Below are 7,780 nucleotides of genomic sequence, written 5' to 3' on the forward strand. Positions count from 1 at the left end.
TTTACCAAGTATATAGATGCATTAATTAAATAAGATATATTGTGATAGCCCAACAAAATATCCATGTTCCAACATGGAACAAGCTCCAATCTTCACCTGCAACTAACAATGCTATAAGAGGGGCTGAGCAAAGCGGTAACATAGCCAAACAATGGTTTGCTAGGATAAAGTGGGTTAGAGGCTTGGCTTAAGAATATGGGAGGCATGATAAGCAAGTGGTAGGTATCGCAGCATAGGCATAGCAAAAGAGCGAGCATCTAAGCAAGCAAAGATAGAAGTGATTTCGAGGGTATAGTCATCTTGCCTGAAATCCCGCAAGGAAGAAGAACGAGTCCATGAAGAAGACAAACGGACGTAGTCGAACGGGTCCTCACAATCACGACGTTATCGGACCCAACCCGAAGAAGCAACACCGGAAAGAAGCACACAACATAGTAAACAACCAACACATAAACATGGCATGATGCACAACCAAGTATGATGCATGTCCGGTTTAATGAGGCATGGCATGGAAAAGTGCACAAACAATCCTACAAATTAAGTGGAGCACATTTTGCAACGGAGTTGCATATTGAAGAAAACACCACATGACTTATTTAGTTCTCTCTCGTCTATGTATCCAACAAGATTAAATGTTGTGAGCATGGCAAGAGGTGACACATGATGAAACTATCTAATCTAGGCAAGTTTAAATGACGCCGAAACAACAAAACAACAAGTCCGGAAACTCCTCATATGCATATATTAGGTTTGGTACTGTTCTGCCCTAAATATAATTTTAGAGTTATTAAACATGCAAAGTGATGCCACCATGTTAAACTAGGCATTTTTCTACCCCATTTACATATAATGTTTATTAAAATTCGAGCTACGGTTATTTAGTTATGAATTAAAGCATTTTAGCATGTCATTTATGCAACGTTAAACAAACAACTTTTTAGACATTTTAAACATAGATGAAAGTTGCATATTATTAAACTAGATGAAAAACTAAGCAAGTTTCATATACAAAGTTTTTACATGTGATGCTTAATTTGTGAGTTAAAATATGCATGAAGTTTAGGGGCTGATCTGCAAAAGTGCAAATCCCTGGAAATTGACAAATTCACAGATCTGAAAAAAATGCTACACTAGGCCGAATCTGGCTGGCCCAACAGAGAAGGAGAAAAAAAGGACGGCGCTCGGGGGGCGGCCTCACCCGTGGGCCAGGCCCAGTTCGGAGGGGAAGCAGGCTGGAAGGGGTGGCGAGAAACTTGGGCTGGCGGGGCAGATGCGGCAGCGGTGGGCCTTGTGCGTGCTTGCGGCCCACAAGACTGGAGAGGATGCCGAATCACGTGCAACCGATGACGCAGAGGCGACCTTCTTCACGTGTCTGGCCACGACAGGAAGCAGGACGATGGCGTATGGCTCTCCGGCGACGGCGAGGGCCGAAGACAGCGGGAAGGCTGGGGAACGGACGGATCCGGGCAGCGGCGCTGTTTATGGCCAGAGGGAGAGATGTGTAAGAGAAAGAGAAGGGAAACGGAGGAAGGGATGAGAGGGCGACCGGGACACGACCTGGGCGACATCGCGGAGCAGGGGTCGCCGGCGATAAGGTGTGCTCCGGTGGCCGGCGGGTCCTGCGGGAGCATCGAGCGGCGGCTCCCTCCCGATCCGGATCGGATCAAGGAGGTGCAGCGGGAGCAAGCAGGCGACAGCACGTCTCGGGCGCAGATGGGCTTCCAGGGCCCCGATCTGGGTTCCGCGGGCCCTGCACGAGGTGGGAGGCAGGCAGGGGCGCGTGGCGCGAGGGGAGTGGAGGAGGCTGGCTGGCGGTGACGGCGTAGCCAATGACTGCGCGCCAGGTGGCGAGGTGGAGGTTGAGTTCGTCGGAAAACGAGGAGGAGGTGGATGGATCTGTCTGGTGGTGCGGTTTTGAAGGGGGATGCGGCGGCTGAGGGTAGGGGAAGGCTAGGGGCACCCGAAAATGGCAAGGGGGGCTTCTTAAATAGGCAGGGGTTTTCATCCGTTTTCGGACTCTCGGATCACGATCGGACGGCTCCAGGCACGAGGAGGAGTGGGCTGGGCCTAGGTGGGCTGTGTAGATGGGCAAGAGAGGAAAGAGAGGGAAAGCCGGCAACAGTTTTCGGAGACCGAAAACGTCCGACGTTAGACCGGCTATACAGCCGCTATAGTTATCCGTTAGGGCGTCGAACGGACTCTAAACGCGGTGAAACTTGGCAGGCGGCCTACCTACAACACAAAAACACCGCATGCCAACTTTCATTCCATTCTGAGAACATTTTCCGGCCACTTCTAAAATAATATTTCGTATTCACCGCGGGCATGTGCAAGTGTGTCTGGGCTTAGAACGGACAACAGAAGGAACTGGGAAACCCGGACAGATGCAAGTTTTTAAAACATGATGATGCAATGCACACGATGACATGACAAGATGCAACACTCAAGCGAATGACAACGCAACAACAGCGAATAACTGGTGGACACCTGGCACATCGGTCTCGGGGCATCACAACACTCCACCACTACGAGAGGATCTCGTCCCGAGATCTAGAATGGCACTGGAGGGAAAGCAGAAGAGAAAAAAAAGAGAGGTATGACTAAGTTGCTTCTTTGACAAACGAGTGAGACCAAAGAACCTTGAGAAGTTGAACACATTGAAAGAAAGAATGCAATGAAGAAGAACAAAGTTGAAAACACTCCGGTAGGGAAGAGTAACAAGGAAGAACAAATTCGGGCAACACTCCACTTGAAAAGAAAAGGAATTGAATAAGAACTTGGCAAAAGGAAAGCACTTTGATGAGACTCCGATTAAAACAAGATATGGAAGGGAAAGAATGATATAATTTGGACAACACTCCGACTGAATGGAAAGAAATTGCATATGAACTTGGGAAGATTGGATGATACTTGATGAAATCAACAACACACTGCCTCCGGAACTAATATGGGCAAGAACGATTTCAGACGGCACTCCGGTTGAGAAGGGGGCAAAAGTTGATTTAATGGGAAGAACTTGAAAAAGAGGGGCATGACACTCCGGTTGAATATATAAGCAAAAAAAGGAAAGAACATGATCTGGGCAAAACAAGATGATAGGACAAAGAGAGCAACATGACAATGCCTCCGGAACAAAAGAATAGAAGATAGATAATTGAACTAGGAGAATGGAGAAGAAAATGCCAACTTCTGACACAAAAGAGTTGAAAAGGCATCCTTAATCGAAAGGTCGAACAGAATTTTTGGAACACAAACAACGAAAAGAATACGCTTGATATGGTCTTATGGAATACATCTCAAATTATGAGGTGACAACCTGCCACTCATGGGAAAAAGAATTGGAATGATATGAACAAGGAGGCGAGAAAGTATATCACCGGGAGGATAAAAGAACTTGGGTCATTTTTAAGCATCATAATTAGCATACATCCTTAGGGAAAGTTTTAGGTGAAGAATAACCCAAGGTAACTCCAATGACGAGATTGATGGATTTAAAATACCTCATTCTTAACAACATGTGAATCATGAGACATGAACTCAAATTATCAAGAATGACATAATACCACCTCGAATGATACGGCTGAAAGAATTGCACTTTGAAATGCAAGATAAAGAATACTTGAGTTCCTATGAAAAGTATCTTGATGAGCACTTTGAGAAGGAATTAAATGATTGGTGAACCATCGTGTAGAGCCTCCATGATGAACTTCGGTAATAAAAGAATGATCAAACGAAAAGAAAAAGACGTTGAAAACACAAGGTGAATCCTTGTAATGATTAGATGGATCTTTGTGATGAAATAATTGAGAAAAACTTGGAACTCCGGGAAAAGAAAGATGAAACAATTGAAACCGAGAATTTTGATGAGGCTACGGAATAAGGAATTGAATTCCCTCAAAGAAACAAGAATAAGAATTACATTATGCTTCTCCTTCACCAATTAAATTGATGAAAAACAATGGATTTGGCACACTACTTATTCTCATAGAAAGGATTAAGGTAGATATAGCACAACCTTGAGAAGGTCTTCAATGAACCACCGGTATGATTGAAGCAACGAATAAATTGATATGATAAACGAAGGAAGAGAAATCTTGAACGAACCACCGTAAGAATTGAAAATGAACGAAGTAAAGATAAAGAAACACCGGGAAGAATTAGCAAATGAACGAAGATGCTTGAGTGAACTTAGATCCAAGAGAACGAATAGATCACAAGCTGATTAGAGGATATTTGGGCGATGCACTGGTAAGATTTTTGAATGATAGCTGAAAGCTGACATGAATAATTTTGAGATGATGGGCTCCGGAGAAACAAAATGAGAAGACTCTTGAATTGCTCCGGATAGATGAAAAGAATTCTGACAATCGAAAAAAACAATTATGAGAGGATGGCAATAATCTCGAATGACGAATCTTGAATAGAATGGAGCAAGGTTGAAATAAGAATCTTCTCCGGTCTTCCAAACTGAGAATGACGACGAGAAATACCATCATGACTTATCTAGGCACTCCGGAAGAATCAAAACGAATAGGTTGAGCCAACGATGAAAAGAATTCGACAGATCTTGGAGAAAAAAAAATAAGACTGATGATAATTCATTCTTACGTCAAACTTTGAAAAGAATTTGAGAAGGTAAAATAAGAAGAGCCAGGTAAGATCCTGGAAAAGACCTGTGGGTTAGGGCCCACTCAAAAGAAAAACACCGTTGAATGATTTAGAAGATAGATTGCGCCGGTTGAAAAGTGATGGCTTGAATGAGGTAACATCCTCGAAAGATCTTGAATGAATGTAGAGTGGAACCACGAATCTTCGAGATATCTTGAACACTCCAGAACAATTGAATATCGAGAAGTGGATGATTAAGAGGTGTACCGGCATGAGAAGGCATTTGAAACAAGGGAAGGATATGATCAACAAAGCTTGAATTAGTTTCACCGGAGAAGAAAGAGAATGAATAATGATGAACTTGAGGTTCCGCTAGAATCTTCATGAGAATCACCGGATAAGAACATTGAAGGAAAAGAATGGAGAGACTTCCATCAATAAAATGATACTTGATTGAGAAATCTGAGTCCTTGAAGAAAAAGGGTGGGAGGGCGGGAAAACAAAGGCAGCTTGGGACGAATGAAATGAACACCGTTGAGAGGACCTGAGTTGATCTTGTGAATGTTGACAAAGATTGGATCCACTTGAAGAGAAACACATCGGTTAAAAAAAGATTGACAAAACAATCTCGATGATCAAGAGGGATTAGTATTCACATCGGAGTATGAGAACACCATTTAGGAAAGGTATGGAATCAACACTTGACATTGAAGCAACTCGAATACCACAACTCAAAACAAAAACAAAGGGTTGGCTTGCAGAATAAGCCGGAACAAACATATGATAGATATTTCGTCCGAAGTTTTCGTGGTGGGGCCTCCACGGGCTCGATCGTACAGCACCATCATGTACAAGGCAGTGAACATGACATACAAAGCGTCCCCTAGTTGGCATAGCCAAGGACTCTTTAAGACACAACGAGACCACTGTAAAACCAACCGTGGATAGGCGTACCACTAGACGTCAAACCCCAATTTCATATCATACATCTGTCGGAAAGATATCCTAAGAGCTACTTGAATTCCCACTTATAAACTCCCGAAATTTTCCCAGTTATGCAATCAGGTGTTGGGGATACAGGGAAGCATAATATCTCACCCAAAACTAACAAATCCTACATCCAGCTGTATCCATCCTTCAACACATAACCAAGAAACCTTTGGAAATCGTCTACCTCAACCTTCGAAAAGCATCCGTTATACGAGTTATGGCAATACTCCCGAACTCCCGCCCCAGTACGGGGTGGCGTCGAGGTTATCTCACCAACAACTGCATAAAAGAGATTTTCGGTGTCGGCGAACATAAACTCAGGTATTCCAGAACTGCAACGATAAAATTGTGACGACAACACCTCGGAGCTCAACTCCCCGGGACACTGCCACAACTCCTAAATGTCAGGAGGCACCAAGAACAATGTTCTCGTCACAAAACCATCGGAACAATTCTGAGATACCCGCGTGATCCTAAAATTTGTTTTAGTGAAATTTGAGAAGAGAAGAGTCAAAACTCTATGTCAGGATGCCTTACCAGAGCGATGAAGGGACTGGGGAGTAAAAAGAATTCCTAACTCTCCGATATATAATTCCTAAATGACTCAAAACATTTTTCTAGACTCAACCATGCCAACTATTCGATCAAGCAGGGGGGCTCCTAAGGTCGGGGAAGGCTCTGATACCAACTTGTAACGCCCTCGATGCGGCTATATCTCCCACGTGTCGAAGCACGACTTAGAGGCATAACCGCATTGAAAGCAATGTTGCAAGTGAGGTAATCTTCACACAACCCATGTAATACAATAGGGGAAAAAGATACATAGTTGGCTTACAATCGCCACTTCACACAATTACATGAATAAAGCATTACATCATCCAAATACAATCAAGGTCCGACTACGGAACCAATAAAAGAAGACTACCCCAAAATCTACACAGATCGCCGATCGTCCCGACTGGGCTCCACTACTGATCAACTGGATCAAAACAACACAAAGGACAAGATCTTCATCGAGCTCCTCCTGAGCTTGATTGCGTCATCTGCATGGTTCAACGGCACCTGCAAGCTGGTTTTGGAAGTATCTGTGAGTCACGGGGACTCAGCAATCTCACACCCTCGTGATCAAGACTATTTAAGTTTATAGGAAAGGTAAAAGGTATGAGGTGGAGCTGCAGCAAGCGACTAGCATGTATGGTGGCTAACATACACAAATGAGAGCGAGAAGAGAAGGAAAAAGCACGGTCGAACAACTATGATCAAGAAGTGATCCTAGAACAACCTACGTGAAGCATTACTCCAACACCGTGTTCACTTCCCGAACTCCGCCGGAAAGAGCCATCACGGTTACACACGCGGTTGATGTATTTTAATTAAGGTCATCTTCAGGTTTTCTACAACCGGACGTTAACAAATTCCCATCTGCCCATAATCGCAGGCACGGCTTTCGAAAGTTCAAAACCATGCAGGGGTGTCCCAACTTAGCCCATCACAAGCTCTCACGGTCAACGAAGGATATTCCTTCTAGCGGGAAGACCCGATCAGGCTCGGAATCCCGGTTACAAGACATCCTCGACAATGGTAAAACAAGTCCAGCAACACCGCCTGAATGTGCCGACAAATCCCGATAGGAGTTGCACATATCTCGTTCTCAGGGCACACTCAGATGAGACTAGCTACGAGTAAAACCAACCCTCAAGTTTCCCCGAGGTGGCCCCGCAGGCAGCTCAGTTCGGACCAACACTCAGAGGAGCGCTGGCCCGGGGGGGGGGGGGTTAAAATAAAGATGACCCTTGGGCAGGCCTACCCAAGGGAAAGAAAAGGCTAGGTGGCGAATGGTAAAACCAATGTTGGGCATTGCTGGAGGAGTTTTATTCAACGCGAACTGTCAAGGGGTTCCCGTTATAACCCAACCGCGTACGGAACGCAAAATCCGGGAACATAACACCGATACGACGGAAACTAGGGCGGCAAGAGTGGAACAAAACACCAGGCATAAGGCCGAGCCTTCCACCCTTTACCAAGTATATAGATGCATTAATTAAATAAGAGAAATTGTGATATCCCAACAAAATATCCATGTTCCAACATGGAACAAGCTCCAATCTTCACCTGCAACTAACAACGCTGTAAGAGGGGCTGAGCAAAGCGGTAACATAGCCAAACAACGGTTTGCTAGGAT

This window comes from Triticum aestivum, chromosome 5A (genome assembly GCF_018294505.1).
Source record: "Triticum aestivum cultivar Chinese Spring chromosome 5A, IWGSC CS RefSeq v2.1, whole genome shotgun sequence".
NCBI classification, from domain to species: domain Eukaryota; kingdom Viridiplantae; phylum Streptophyta; class Magnoliopsida; order Poales; family Poaceae; genus Triticum; species Triticum aestivum.